Below are 15,206 nucleotides of genomic sequence, written 5' to 3' on the forward strand. Positions count from 1 at the left end.
AATAGTCTTTACAAAAATATTGGTAGAGTGACTATGTTTCAAACCACGGACAGGATGTTGCTCATCCTGTTCGATTAGCTGCGTTCCTGTCAATACTGATTGGCGGCGGAGCCAATAAATACACGTGACAGATTCATTTGACCTAGGAGGTAACGCAGATTAAACCTGTTCCCACTGCAGACAAGAGCCAGATGCTAGCCGGTGCTAGCAGGGACTTTGCTATTCATGATTACATTTTTATGTTTTTAAAAAGTTGCATGCAAAGCCTTGACAGTGGCAATGGGCATTAGCAGCGTCGGCTCGCTTTGGAACACTTAAGCGGGTGAGGATTTTGGCGCGCAAGACTTTGCTGGTGTGTGTTTGTGAGATCTCATATCTCGTCACCTGGATCAGGAAAAACTAACACGTGAATGTGCTGAAGAGATAATAGTGCATGATTCACATTCAAAATAAAAATGAATTTTCTTTCTTAATTCTTCTAAATTTCACTGATACCGATAGCAGAACAGTTGAATCTTATCGTAACACGGTCTTTAACAATTTAGCCCAGGGAGCCTTTTAATATCAGCTTTGGGTTCTCATCCCTACTCAACAGATCATTTTTCATTATTATTTATCTAAAATTTCTGAATTGAACACAATTAAGGATGCTATCTCACGGAGCAGTGCGGCACACACAGCTTACACCATGGACGCCTGTGCCTTAGATGGAGTCTCTATAATATTCCAGGATTCTCAAAACTCAGCAAGTGCTATCTAAGTGAAAGAGTGCCTGGAGGATAAACAGTTCCTTCTGCCCTTCAGGTGAAGCTTATTTTTCTGCATTTGTTTCAAGATGACTCAGTCAGCAGTAAATAAAGTGAAGCTGTTGCAGGACAGTCAGAATTGGTGGACTAGGAACTCCTTGATATAACAACAATCACAGGAATGTAGGAGCTAGGTGAGATGTAGCCTTGTTGCTGTGAGATAAGACAAGGCCAATTTCATTTTTTTTTTTTTTTTTTACTCCGCCGGCATGTTTTAGTCATCAGTACAGTCTGACTATTGCTCTTCTGTCAGGAGGTAATTTCAACTGACAAGGTTTACTTTTATATTTTGCTTCCTCACAAAACTCTGCTTCATAAATTGGAAAAAAAGTTTCTGTTTCCTGTCTTTTCCCCCCAAAAAGCAAAAGTAACAAGAGAAGGTATGATGACTTAATAAGGAACTGCAACAGATGAAACAGTCAGCGTTGTTTCTCTGTCATGTTTCATAGCGATGAAGCAGGCTTTTCAAAGCCTTGATTCCATAATTGCATACATGCGGGCTGTTGCGTTTTATTAATACCACTGAAGAGAGAGTTATCGACGTAGACAATAAATAATCAATGAACTTAAATATAATTATAGTTCATTTCTTACATTGGTTAAAAGTCCTCTGCTATTTAGTATCAATTGTACAAAGTAAATACCTGAACAAACCTATTATGTTTGCGCTTCTCTGTGCAACTGGAGATGTAGCGTGTGACATTTCTTTATATTCGTCTTCTTATTCTTTCTTGCCATCTTTTTGACTTGTATTTTCTGATATTGATTTTGTTTTAGTTGCTCATTGGTTAGTGTCCAACCACAGGTGGTTTATGGCTCTCAAGGAGAAACAAATATGAAAAAGTTTCTGTACCAAAGCTAACGTGAGATGATCATTTTTACCACTTTTTTACTACAATGCAAGATGATTTCAGGGTTGTAAATGTCATGATGGTTTTTTTTTTTATATTATTGTTGTAGCTGAATATGTATAACTGTGATATGTCTACAAATATTGACCAGTTTTCACTCTTAAAGAGTATTTTGCCTTTCAAATACTCGCAAATAGTACTCTTTGGGTGAAGAAACACTTTCACCTTTGAACACACTGAAACTCTTGTCTTGCACAGCAAAGTAACCCTGAACCTTCAAGTGTGTGCTTGATCTCTCAGGTATTTCAATAGAGCCGATGGAAAGTAGGAAGACATGAAAAAGTTAAAAAACAGAATGTTCAGCATGACCTCAGCAGGATTAAGGACTCTCCAGGACTCCAAACAGCGCCCAGTCACGTTTACCACTATCGAGAATTTCTGTGTGAATGAATATAATCCATTATGTATCGATCAGACGCAGTAACAGCTCGTCTCTCTTGAAGTCTTGGGAGTAGAACTCAATTCAGCACCTGCAAGACATGTCAGCAATGTAGCGCAGCAGATGCTTCAACCATTTGATTTCCATCTATAATTACCTCCAGGTTGACAGCTGCCGATCCGCTGTGTATTGTAAATATATTTTTTGCCAACATGTTTGAGTGGATTCTTCTTCCCGTCAGAGGCTTCTAGAACGCTTGGCACACTAGTGTTTGAAAAGCTGTCACAGAGCTCAGCAGTTACTCCACCCCTCCTCAACAACAAGAAAATCATTTCATACTGGATTTAGCATTTCTGGGTGTTTCCCTATTTAAAAAAATTTTTTTTTTTTGATCAAGGTACCCCTTTCTCCGTCTGCCCGCGTCATTTAGCAAGTCCTCACAATACATATTGTAGGTTTTCAGTTCCGGCTGATAGAAGAGGAACCGTGTGTATCGGCACTGAATCAGATACCATAATGGCTCTGCATTTTTCTGCATTTAATGCATTTCTTCATTGTTGCCATCAACATCAGGGAGAAATTACCCCTATTGTGGTAAAATGTGATGGTGTCTTATCTACTTCTGCCTCAACATAAAGAGCTAAATCTTAACAGAAATGATGGGATTCAAAAAGGCCACAGACCTCCAATTGTATATGATAGAGCAGGTTATAGATAAATGGAACCTGTCCAGTTGCTAGACGGCCACTCTACCTCTGAGCCATTCTGCCCAAGTGCACATCTAATTTGATGTAACCCTTGGCAAGTGGAAGCAAGAGGGGAAAAGTAGAGTGATAGAAGGGGAACGATCTCCTCAGTTCAGTCAAATGTGCTATGATGTAAGTGACCCTAAAAAAATCAGCGCTATAGGCACTCAATTACATGTACCATTATTTCTACCAGTCCTCTAAAATCTTAAATTAAAAGGCACTTATCAGGTTTTATTTTAAGCATTTGGGACTTTTAAGGTACCCTTGAAAATTGTCAAGACTCGTAAAGCTTTTATCACGATCAAATTCTTACCATTAATGTCAAAAGGAAACATTATTATTATGATTACGATCACATTCAGTCATAACTAGAAATGAAGCGGGGAGAGGTTCAGTGAGGATGATCTCTTGCTGTCAGGTGTTCAGCTCACGTCTCACCGCAACGCTGTCATTCTCACACGTGCTCAGTCACATTTTAGCTGTCAGATACTTGGGGGGTGTGGTCCAGTCCAGCTGTCAGCTGATCACTTCTTATCCAATAGCACAGTGATGCACTGTCATTGTCAGCCAATCATACTGATGCTGTCATGTCTCTCCTGATTGAACTACGTTTAGTTGTATGTCAGCACCACCATTAAAGTACAAGTGCAAAGGAAGCTAAAAGCGTCAAAAACTACATCAACCACACACATTCAGTTGAATTCACATTTGATAGGATTTTTTTAAAAGCATGAACACTTGAAATTTCAAACTTATCTGTCATTTTGCTCTAAAAAGTGTCCTCATCCATTTTTGCATCTTAGTTCATTTTTTTTTATCTCCTCTAAGAAGGAGATGTAATCACTGGCCGGTGTTTTTTTTTTTTTAATCAGGAAAACTCCAAAAATTGTTGAATTTTGGTGAAATTCAGTTGATCGATTGATCACAATATTCACCGAAAACTGAATCTGGATCTTATGACATCATACCTGTCTGGAAGAGATACTGTATACATCGTCCTTTAGTTTCAAACCTTACAAGTTTTTCTTTTTTTTTTAAAGGTGCTTATTTACTTGGTTGAATAGAGGGGAACACAATATATTAAGAAAAAAACACTTTTTCCAAAGTATATTTTATTTCAAACATATTCCTAGAATTGCAAAAATAATTCATTTTAAAATGAATCCTGTTTTGTGTCAACATCCCCCATATTATTCAGATGGCCTTTGCATTTGTTGAAAAGTAGAGAAATCTGCAGATAATTGTTGGAGCCTTATAAGCTACCTCGAGGGGTCAGATCCCGAGTTATATGAGGCAGCTGAGGGCCAACAGCAGCGTGTGATTGTGTGTGTGTGTGTGTGGGACTGCAGGATGACTGGTTGAGCTTGCTGAGGTTCATGTAAAGCCTGTTACAGATGTGCCTTGTCAGTACTGAATCTAATAGTCCTTTTTATTATTGCAAATAAATCCCATGAGTACAGGTATTTGACTGACGCAGCTCATTCTCTCGGACCACTTGCAGAGGATGATGTCCATTCGCTTTCATTGGACCGTGAGCTGTGATGTGCATCAGAGTGATTTTAAGCTTCAGTGTGCTGCGGTCAAGATGGAGATCAGTAAGTCAGCATTTGAGATGACATGTTTCTTTTTTAGGGGGGGCACAGTGTGGTGGAATTGAGTGAGGTGCAGCTGCCCTGCTAATCTGAGTGTAACAGTCTCACAAACAGTATTTGATTCACTTTGTCCCTGCACCTTGATAACAAGGTTAAAATCTTTAGGTCATTGATTATATTCATAATCAAGAAATGCAACATTCATTATTCCAAATTAATCAGCTGACCATGACCAAAAAAAAAAAATGTCCATCATAATTTCTGAGAGTGGCAGGATTTTTTTAAGAAACCCGGAGAATTTATTCCAAGTCCCCTGTGAGTCAGGTTGCTAAGGACCTGTCCACACTGGATCCTTTATGAGCAATTTATGGCAAAGGGGGCTAGCAGATGGCACTATGTGTGCGCCGTGTGTTGGGGGCGTGTTCAACTCCATTTTGGTGTTCAAAGGGCACATAAACAGTGTGCAATCCATGGGGCACGGTGCAAAGAAGCAGTCATTGGACACGTAATCATTCATGGTTCCGTTTCAGCCGTGCCATCACTCAGACCAATCACAGTGCTTTGTGTTGTTTCCTTTAAAGCCCAGAGGGCACCAGGACTTGGTGTGTTGCTATTTCAGTGGCGTATGGATTTCAAATTAGGTGAAGTGAGCGCTTCTCACCCGGAGAAACACATTTACTCCTGCACGGACTGACGGCGCGCATGCACATCTTACTTTTGCACACGTGAGAATCCACCGAAGCCATTGGAGGCCTGGGAGGAGGTGGTGGCCCGTGTTTCCACATATTTGGGCACCAATAGAGTCTCATTGTAATGTCGCACATCTGCTCATTCGATTTCCTTTCTGGTGTTCTAAAATAACAATGCACCACGGTTGTGGTAGACCAGCCTCATGGCCATAGTTAAGCACCTGCAAGTGCAAGTGGAGCACAATTTCATTTGTTAAAGGGTGAGGGAACTTGGTGATATAATGTCAGACACACCTGCTTGAAACTACCGTAAATTCTGGACTATAAGCCGCGACTTTTTTTCGACGCTTCATGCCCCGCGGCTTATACTCCGGTGCGTCTTATACAAGGATTTTACCTTCACCCTGGGGTGCGGCGGGCAGCGGGCAGTAATTCCCTATTGTTCCTGATGGTAGCTCCAAGTACCGTACTTAGGGAAATTCCTAGCCAAATGTTATGGTAATTTCTCTAAGTACTGTACTTGGAGCGTCCTGTCCATGCCGCGGTGCAGTGTAAAAAGAGCATCACATGATATTTTCAGTCATTTGTACTCACCCTCAAGATGGAGAGCAGAAGAAGGAATGCTTATGATGCAGCTTTCAAGTTAAAGGCAATCAATCTGGCGGTTAAAGATGGAAATAGAGCTGCAGCACGTAAGTTTGGCATAAACGAATCGATGGTGAGACGCTGGAGGCGGCAACATGACGAACTGACCCAATGCAAAAAGACGACAAAAGCTTTCAGAGGTCATAATAGCAGATGGCCCGGACTTGAAAACGCTCTGGAAGACTGGGTCAACACGCAGAGAACGGGCGGCCGAGGTGTTTCCGCCGTGCACCGCGGCTTATTTACCGGTGCGGCTTATACGTGTACAAAGTTGATTTTTTTCCCTAAAATAAGCATCTGCGGCTTATATGACAGTGCGCTCTATCGTCCGGAATTTACGGTAGCCATGATGCTTGCTTGCACCAGCTTGTTCCATATTTGAAATAGGGTGCTCTGACTTATTGTGGCACCAGGGCAGGTTTCTAGAAGCATGTTTTTAAAAGGTTCATTTTAAAGTATTTGTTTGAATCTCAAGCAAAAGATTTGGCCTTGGAGACATGGTGGGAGGGTGAATTTAAAGGAGTGGGTCACAACAAAGTGTTTAAAAGCTTTAGAGGGGCGCTGAGGATATTAACAGCAGGTTGTTGTTGTTGTTTTTATAACATTTGCCAGGGAGAGTAACCTCTCAGCATTCAGTCAGCTTGATAACTCTATGCTTTGTGATTGTAGGTGTGTTTCTCACTACTCTTACCTCCTCTAACCCAGTCAAGCTGTTTAAAAAAAAAAAAAAAAAAAACCCCGTTGTGTTAACTGTTAACAACCATTTCAGTTCCCGCTGCTGAGATCTAGGTACCATTGTATATAGCAGCGTGCCTGGGCCCGGTTCTGGCGGTCTTCTCACAAGGTTCCCACTTGAACCTGTTTTCAACAATGGCCGTGTCAATGTGCCCTCCATTGATCCATCCATTCAGTCATTTTCTACCACTTATCCTGTTCAACTGCCTTAGGGTAAGGGCTGGCCAGGTCGCCAGTCCAACACAGGGGCGACACATATAGACAGACATCAATTCACTCTCACAGCCACGCCTACTTTAATGTATCCAATTAACCTCGTCGTCGAGCGGAGTACCAGAGAGAACCCACGCAGGCACAGGGAGAACATGCAGACTCCACACAGAAAGATCCCATGCCCAAGCTGGGGCTCGAACCCAGAACCTTCTTGCTGTGAGGCCACAGTGCTGACCACTGCCCCACTATGCCACCCAACTTGTCCTCCTGAGCCTCTAATTGCTTCTGATTGGCTGCTTGTGCAGCAGTTTCTCTTGCCATCAGCGTGCGATTGTGGCTGAACGAGGCAGCACTGTAAACTGCTTTGACTCGCTCTGAAAGTCTCTCAAATGAGGCCGATTTTCTGTTGCTGCTACTCTGATTTTTTTTTTTACTGATATGCTGCTAATTCTCCATTTTTTTCCCCTCTAGTCAAATATGAAATACAACAGGATGGACAAAAGGCTCTTACAGAGTCTCTTTGACTCTTTTTTAAAGTCTTTTCATCCTTTCAGTTATTTTCTTTGTTGGTGTAAAAATACATTGGATGTCTGGACAGCATTTTCAGTTGTAAGCAAAGTACGAAAGTTAGAATAGTGCTTCTTCACGTGAATGAAAGGGTTCTACGAATCACTTAATTACTCTCATAGAAATTTCTCCGAATTTGGGGGCTCAGTCAGTCTTGTCAGATACAATTTTGGAGGGAAACTAATATAGTGTGTCTTAATTAGTGATGTCAGCATTAATGTGTTGATCATGGTGTAATTGAACTATACTGTGGGAGGTCCTGTGAGTTGCTTGCTATAGAAATATTAAGACTCATGTTTGAGAAAGTTAAATGTGGGTTCATTACTCTTGAAATGTTTGTTTTCCTTATGTTGCGCGTTAGCTGATGAGATAAAGGTGCATGATTCACATCCATGCACCCGAAATAAAATGAATTTTGTTTCTTAATTCGAATAAATTTCTCTGATCCCGATAGCAGAACAGTTGAGTCTTATCAAGTTAAACAATTCAGCCCAGGGAGCCTTTTAATATCAGGTTTGGGTTCTCATCCCCACTCAACAGATCATGTTTCATTATTTATTTATATATTTGAATTGTACACAATTAATGAAGCTGTCACACGGAGCAGTGCGGCACACACAGATCACACCACGGATGCCTGTGCTTTAGATGGTGTCTCAGTATCATATTCCAGTATTCTCAAAACTCAGAGAGTGCTGTCTAAGTGAAAGAGTGCCTTTTAATTAATAAAAACTGAAGTTTCATGTCTTTTCCATCAAATTATCATCAAAATCACTTTGTGTCTGGCGGCATTTATACCTGCATATCCAGCCATGATTAGGATTCTCATGTATAAATGTGTTTAATACCATTAAAAGATTTAAAAAAAAAAAAGAGTTATGGACAATAACATTATAATCAATGAACTTTTGTATGACCATAGTTCATTTCTAATGTTGGATAAAAATCCTCTGCTACTTGGTTTCATTTACACAAAGTAAATACCTGAGCAAACCCACTGTACAGTTCTCCTGCCTTTCTGGGTAACTTAATCAGTTTGTATCTACTGACATTGGAGGATGTAACGTGGTCTTGGTTTTAAAATAACACTTAACCCATAAAGACTTCTTACTGCAAAAGTGGCTATGAGCTCAATCTGAGCACTGCAGCAAAAAGCTGGATTTCAGTGACAGAACATTGGGATGCTCTCTGAATCCACACATTTGCTAAATAAACACTTTGGTGGCACTGACTGCTTCATTCCCTGTCAAAGTTTGAGGGAGGAGAGACTGGTGAGGTTGGGGGGGGGGGGGGGTGCTTGTTTAGTTTGAGGAAGTGGTGGTTTAGCACCTTTCTCATTCAGGGAGCTGGCCATGCAGGGCCGAGAGAAATAAGGGAGTTTTTTTTAATGCCAGTAAGGAAACCTACAGCATGTGCACAATATCATATATATAATATAAATATAGTGTACATATAAAGACATAATAGGGTCTCAGGCCCTAATTATAAAATGGGATTGTTTACATGTAGGCCAATGAAAGAGCCAATTCAAAACCAGCAACATGGGTTGATCCTAAACTCCATATTCTGACCTACTGTGGCGCCGGGGCAGGTTTCATATAGGATTGTCTTAATGATTCATTTTAAAAATTTGTTTGAATCTCAAGCGAAGGATTTGGCCTTGGAGACAAGGTGGGAGGGTGAATTTAAAGGAGTGGGTCACAGCAAAGTGTTTAAAAGCTTCAGAGGGGTGCTGAGGATATTAACAGAAGGTTGTTGTTTCTTTTTTTTTTGCAAGGGAGACAGCTTTTTAACCCTGTGCTTGTCTGATTGTAGGTGTTTCCCCTCACTACTTAACCCAGTCAGGCTGTTAAAAAAAACATCCAAACTATTCTGTTTACAACCATTTCAGTTCCTCCTGCTGAGCTCTATGTACCATTATATGTGGCAGCATGGCTCGGCCCAGTTCTGACGGTCTACACACAGGGTTCCCATTTGGAACCCGTTTTCAACAGTGACCAAGTCAACGTGTCCTCCTGAAGCTGTAATTGCTTCTGATTGGCTGCTTCTGCAGCAGTTTCTCCTCTGCCATCAGCGTGTGATTGTGGCTGAACGAGGCAGCACTGTGAACTGCTTTGACTCGTCCTGAAAGTCTCTCAAATGATGCCGATTTTCTGTTGCTGCTACTCTGCACGTGAATCATATGTTTGATTTTTTTTTTTTTTATTTTACCGGCATGCAACTAATTCCCTATTTTTTCCCCTCTCATCAAATATGAAATACAACAGGATGGGCAGCAGGTTCTAATTTAGGTACCCAAGAATCTCACTGACTTTTCTTACAGTTTTTCCTTTCAGTTATTTTCTTTGTTAATGCAAAAATACATGTGGATGTCTGAACAGCAAGTTCTGTAAGTTGTTTCTTTTACAGTTATATTTCGCTAACATTTACATTTGAGAACTTTAAATATCTGCCCAATATTCTGAATGTGCGTGTTTTCTTTGCGTAGGTGTGAAAGGCAATGCTGTCAGCGCATATCCATTAGTACAGAGATGAAACTTTGCGTATTTTGGGATACTCTACATTTCATCTCTTATTACGGTAGACAATGTGTCATGTTTAACTGCAACTTAATATGTTTTTGTTCATTTTCTTTGCTGCTGCAGTCATTCGTGTACCTCATTTGAATTATAGCTAAGATAAAGATGCAGCTCCTGAGGGCCTTCTGAGGATATACAGCACTTAAGCGGGCAGTGATTGTGAAGTCTTTGTTTTATGTCTGCAGTCTCTTTTAAAACTGGTTACACAAAAATTAGTTTTCAGTTTCAATAATACTTTTTTTCCGTTGTCAGTGGGGTCATCAAGAAACTTGAACATAGTATGTGTGTCCTTATGGCAGCAGGATACACGGATGTTCTTTCTTTCTTTATTCATCTGGCCTTTATTTGAAAGGGACAGTACGTATAAATGAACATTATTAGAAGTGCGTCTACGAATGTGCCGCAGTCAGCAGAATTGCTTATTTACCTCTCATTCTCTGAGGGAGGTTAAAAAAACACATCACATCTGTTCCTCCCACCATCAGACTGTAATTTATGAGAAAATACACATTCGATGATGGACAGAATCAAAAGAAATGTTTGTGCAATTCAGTGAGTCAGCCAGGTACAAGTAGGCAGAGAGAACCAGACATAATTATAAAGAATTACAAGCATGAATGATTTCAAGAAGTTGTCCATTAGTAGTTAATTATCCGGATCACATCAATTAGATACAGTAGATTGAGTATGTAGGCTATTTAACAAAAGAAAGGCTGAGTTGTATCTATTATATCATTTTTATATACATGAGGGTTTTTTTATACTTCTAAAATTGCAATTTCCATTAATAGTAATTTTCATGAATTGCTATTTCCTCTAATATTAGTATAATAAAGCATCATGAGGCAGAGCTGCTGTAGCAACAGTGATAGGCCTTTGTGGATAAATACAAGTCCATGTTTCAGAAAAAAATAGTCCGTTTATTTAGTATCTGACAATAAGTGTCCAATAAATCAACAAAACGAAGGAGAATAGTACTGGAGCCATGGGGGAACATCCCACTCACAGCTCCAGGCAACTCTCACACAATGGACTCTCAGCATGCTTAAGTGTAGGCATGATATGCCTTCACTGGGATATCAAAAGAGTCGCATGAATCATACCGGAAACTTTGAAAATCTCAGCTTTCTTTCCTTTGATGATTTGGGGATAAAAAGGAAATTCAACGATTGAGTAAAGGCTCTGTAGACTCAGCCCCTGAATGTACGATTATTATTTTGAAGATTACAAGGCCCCCAGCGCACACAGTCAAAATCATTGAGCATTATTCTTGGAGCACCTTCCTCAAAAACAAATCACCTCCTCCCTGCAGAGTAGCAGCAAATGGAAATTGCTGATTCAAAGAGTTTTCACCTCAGAATGGTAGAAATGGCCTCACGGGACCAAGTGCTGGAGTGCTGAGGGCTGAAGGACTGTATGATTAGACGAGGGATAAGATAGAAGGTCAGAATGTGTGGCAGGCCAGCAATGGAACACAGATGCTATCAGGATCAGTCAGAGAGCAGTGATAGTCCTCCAAGACAGCGATCTCCAGAGTGACAATCCTGTCACTCCTCCCCGCCCCCACTCCCCAGCCCCTGCCAGACACCTAATCAATGATGATGTAGACCACACTTCAAGCCACTTTCATCAGACTTTTTTCAAGCCTTACCCTGACGTTGTAATTTACAATGATGGTGGATTAAGCCTGACTTCTGGCTTTTTGTGCATTTAAAGTTGTTTGTAAGAAAAGTCATCTTCAGAAGGTTGTGCAATGCCCTCCTTCACTGAAGCATCAACATGGACCTCATCGGATTATGACACCACTTCTCTGCTTCTAACGCAGTCTCTGCTGTTTGATTTGGGCTTTCAAGCTGACAAATGATTTTGGAATTTCTTCTTGAAAAGGCTGTGATAACAGAGAAACAATCCGTCCGTTTATAAAAATTAAAAAAAAAGTCTTAACTATCACAAGATTTTGCCGTTTTTGCAGAGGAATCAGAGACTTCAGTATCTTCAGTTTGTATAATGTTAATAATAAATGGAATTTATAACTCACTTTATATCAAACAAATGATCTCAAAGTGCTACATTGCAAAAAAAGGATGCCACAATAAAAACACCTAAATCCAGGCTGGAGCGAGGTTGTATATAGGCCTACTGAATCAAAACAAACCAATTTAATTTGTGGTCTAGGTTGCAAATGCACGGAAGCAAGATTTATTTGTGGTAGAAGTGAATGATTCATTTGGGATGTATAGACGCCATGAAAGTTAGATGCCAGGTTAAACTGCTGTCTTGTACCTCTTTGAGGAATGAAGCTCTCAACCCTGGACATGAGTTCAGGGTCTTCATTTTCTATGCCGAACAACATAATCCAGAGAAGAAAATTGTTTAGGAATGAAATAATGTATGTCCTGTCTGAAAGATGAACAAAATATGGACAAAAATTAAAACTACAAAAGTCACGCCAATTTGATTTTTAAAAAAAAAAGTTATCTCATGACTTTACAAGAGCGTGATGAGGAAGCACATCTGTGACGTCGGCAAAATGGACAGAAATGTCACGCACACCCAGGCCCAGGGGGCGGCCATTTGTCTCGACCAGTTGGGCGAAAGAGGGACAGTGACAAAGAGAGGGATGAAGGGAGTGCAAAGCCTCCGGGGAGGAAGTAAAGTTGAAAAAAAATGAACGTGTACAAAACGAGAAAGCTGAACTTGGAATGAAGCAAATAACAAAAAAAAAATTGGCGCTTGTTCTCAAGAGAGTATTTAAATTCAGTCGGTGACATTGTACAGTGTTAATCACAAATTAGTTAGCGCACCTTTATAGTAATATCTGGTGTGGATTAATTACAGACACTTAACAGTTTCGAATGAGTCTCTTATTACCACCCAGTCAGTTGGTGCTAGCAGTGACGATGACATCATCATTTCATGTGTATTTAATAAGGAGAGTCCACGATTCACTGCTGATCAAACATAGAGCAAGATTGAGTTACTGTATTACCTCAAATGTATTTAGAAACATACCTTGGTTTATTGTTGAGCTGTATTGTGAGATACTTTCCACAGTCGTCATCAGCAGCGCCGCATAAATGCTGTGCGTCACTTCTCACTGATTCTTTAGAACGAGTGAGTACTACTAACGCTACTGCTGACCGATCAGAACCAGAAACTGTTCAAATGAAACTCAAATACTGCATGGATGTGTGGTCCTGACTGTCCATCTGGCAATTAGCAATTTTCGAGTTTTGGCTTATAATATTGAACAAATGGTAAGTGACTTTCCAGTTCCCTTCAGCTTTACAGTAAGTTTCTCAGTCAAGCTTCATGTGGGTTGACTTTCTATTGAGTTTAAAATTATTGTGTGTGTGATAAAGTAATATTCCCACAACAAAAAAAAAAAAAATGAAAAAAGGAAGCTGTTTAATTACCTTCCCCAATGTTTTGACCTTCAAAATCAAGGAACATACAGTTGGAGACCCATTAATATTTCAAAACATGACATTAACTCTGTTGGTCTCTCTAAATGTTTGCTAGTGCTACCTTTCTTAAGGAGACGAACACAAGTGTTTCACTAACAGCTCTTAATTATTTATGATTCAAGACTTGTGATGGAAGTGATATTACTTCCAGTTTCCTGTAGCTTCGAAATGTCTCTAAACAGGCTTCCGATTCAAACAGTGTGAGGTTCGTTGTACTTGCCCCCCCCCCCCCCCCCCTTGTGTAATGACACGTGATATGTGCACGAACAGCAGAAGAGGAAGCAGCCACTATTGTCTGCTGTGTTGGCATTTCTGTATTCACCCCATTTGTATGTTAACGTATTCCTGCTTCGTGTGTCTTCCCTGAGGCGCCTCTCTCAATGCAAAGCTGCACAGCTTTAGCCCTCCCTGACCTGTTTGGCTCTACTACTGTTAGCCCTTGGAGACACAAACAATCCCTCTAAACGGCATCTTTCCTAGTAATACCGACCCTGTAGGAGAGCCATGTTTCCTCAGAGTTTCTTACCATCACTCATAAGAACAGTAGCGGCTGATTCAATGAAGATGAGAAACTGGGATCCTTGTCCGTGATGTTAATCTCCAAAAAATTGTCAGAATGAAGTTGTAAATTGAACTAGTTCTCATTATGCTGTCTGTTTCAGTGCCTGCTAGCGACTGTGTGACAATGACAGATGACTAAACATTAGACATGTCACTTAGATGTCATTATGCACTTCATTAACTCATCTATCCCACTTGTCCGCCCTCTATTAGCTCTGCTTAAAATCTACTTCATTGGAGTGACCGGACAATTTTTTTATTTATTTTTTTCAAAATCCGTAGGTATTAGAGAGTGGAGTTATTGTCCGTCTCAACAGAGAGGACAGTTACTGGCTTGACCTTGCGCGAGTGTGCAGAAACAGACCTGGGCCACACGGGATGTGGATTTTCACACTTCTCCACACGCGTGTGTAATCGACAGCGACAGGCAGTGAGTGACAGCATCAACTCCGAGTCTGAATACTCAGGTGGACACTGATTCCTCAATCATCTTTGTAACCGGAACAGATCACCGTCCACGGCGCGTGGCAATAATATTTTCGTCACACGAGTCGGACGGAGTCGTTTCAATAGGGATTGTGTCAGTTAGAAACCTGCGCCCGCATTGTTTATTTCGGGGCAGATGGCAGGTTATTTAGAAGACAGGTGACAGCTGCATTGTGATGATAAGGATATGATGATAAGAGGGGTAACTGAATAATTCCCAATAGACAGATATACCCCTTATACCTGTGGAAGAGGGCAAAAGCAATTTTTAATCAGTTCGGTGAGGTGAAGAGAATTTGAAAGAAAAACGTTTCAACATGACGGTATATTTTGTGTATTGAAATGAATATATTCAGCTCAAATGTAATCATGATACACGCACAACACAGCTGAAATAGAGCCTTATAGCAAACAGAACACAGAAGTGAAGCAAACGATAGAATGAAGGAATTACAATCATGATGATACCGCTGATTGATCCATTCAACTTATTTGTATAGCAAGCTTATTTCAATCAAAATAAAATGAATTGAATCAATTCATTGAATTCAATTTATTTGTTGTTTCGAACAAACAAACTGAAATTCAAAGTGCTTTACAAGCGATTAAACAAAGTAAAAAGCTTGAAATGGATTTAGAGACAAATTGGGAAGACAAATGCACACTGAATGATCCATAAAAGAGAAAAAATATTGTTAAGATATGAATCGAATAAGATAAGGATAATGAGGATATAAATGGCCAAAATATAATCTGAATTGCACAGCTTTACTGTCATTGCATGGAAATAATACAATGAGATTTGTTACACTGCACCAAAACAATGA

At 40.2% G+C, this 15,206-nt stretch overlaps 1 long non-coding RNA gene across 5 annotated transcripts in view; it reads left to right on the top strand.

The window, feature by feature from the left end:
* LOC147254882 (uncharacterized) overlaps positions 1-15,206 on the top strand; it is a 66,336-nt gene that overhangs the window by 14,671 nt on the left and 36,459 nt on the right. For all 5 annotated transcript variants that reach the window (XR_015118196.1, XR_015118195.1, XR_015118197.1 and 2 more), the window contains exon 4: positions 4,347-4,440. This is a non-coding gene — a long non-coding RNA (uncharacterized LOC147254882). The remainder of the gene's footprint in view (positions 1-4,346; positions 4,441-15,206) is intronic.

Source organism: Aulostomus chinensis, chromosome 10 (genome assembly GCF_037954235.1).
Source record: "Aulostomus chinensis isolate RoL2024-O1b breed Wild chromosome 10, RoL_Achi_v1.0, whole genome shotgun sequence".
NCBI classification, from domain to species: Eukaryota; Metazoa; Chordata; class Actinopteri; order Syngnathiformes; family Aulostomidae; genus Aulostomus; species Aulostomus chinensis.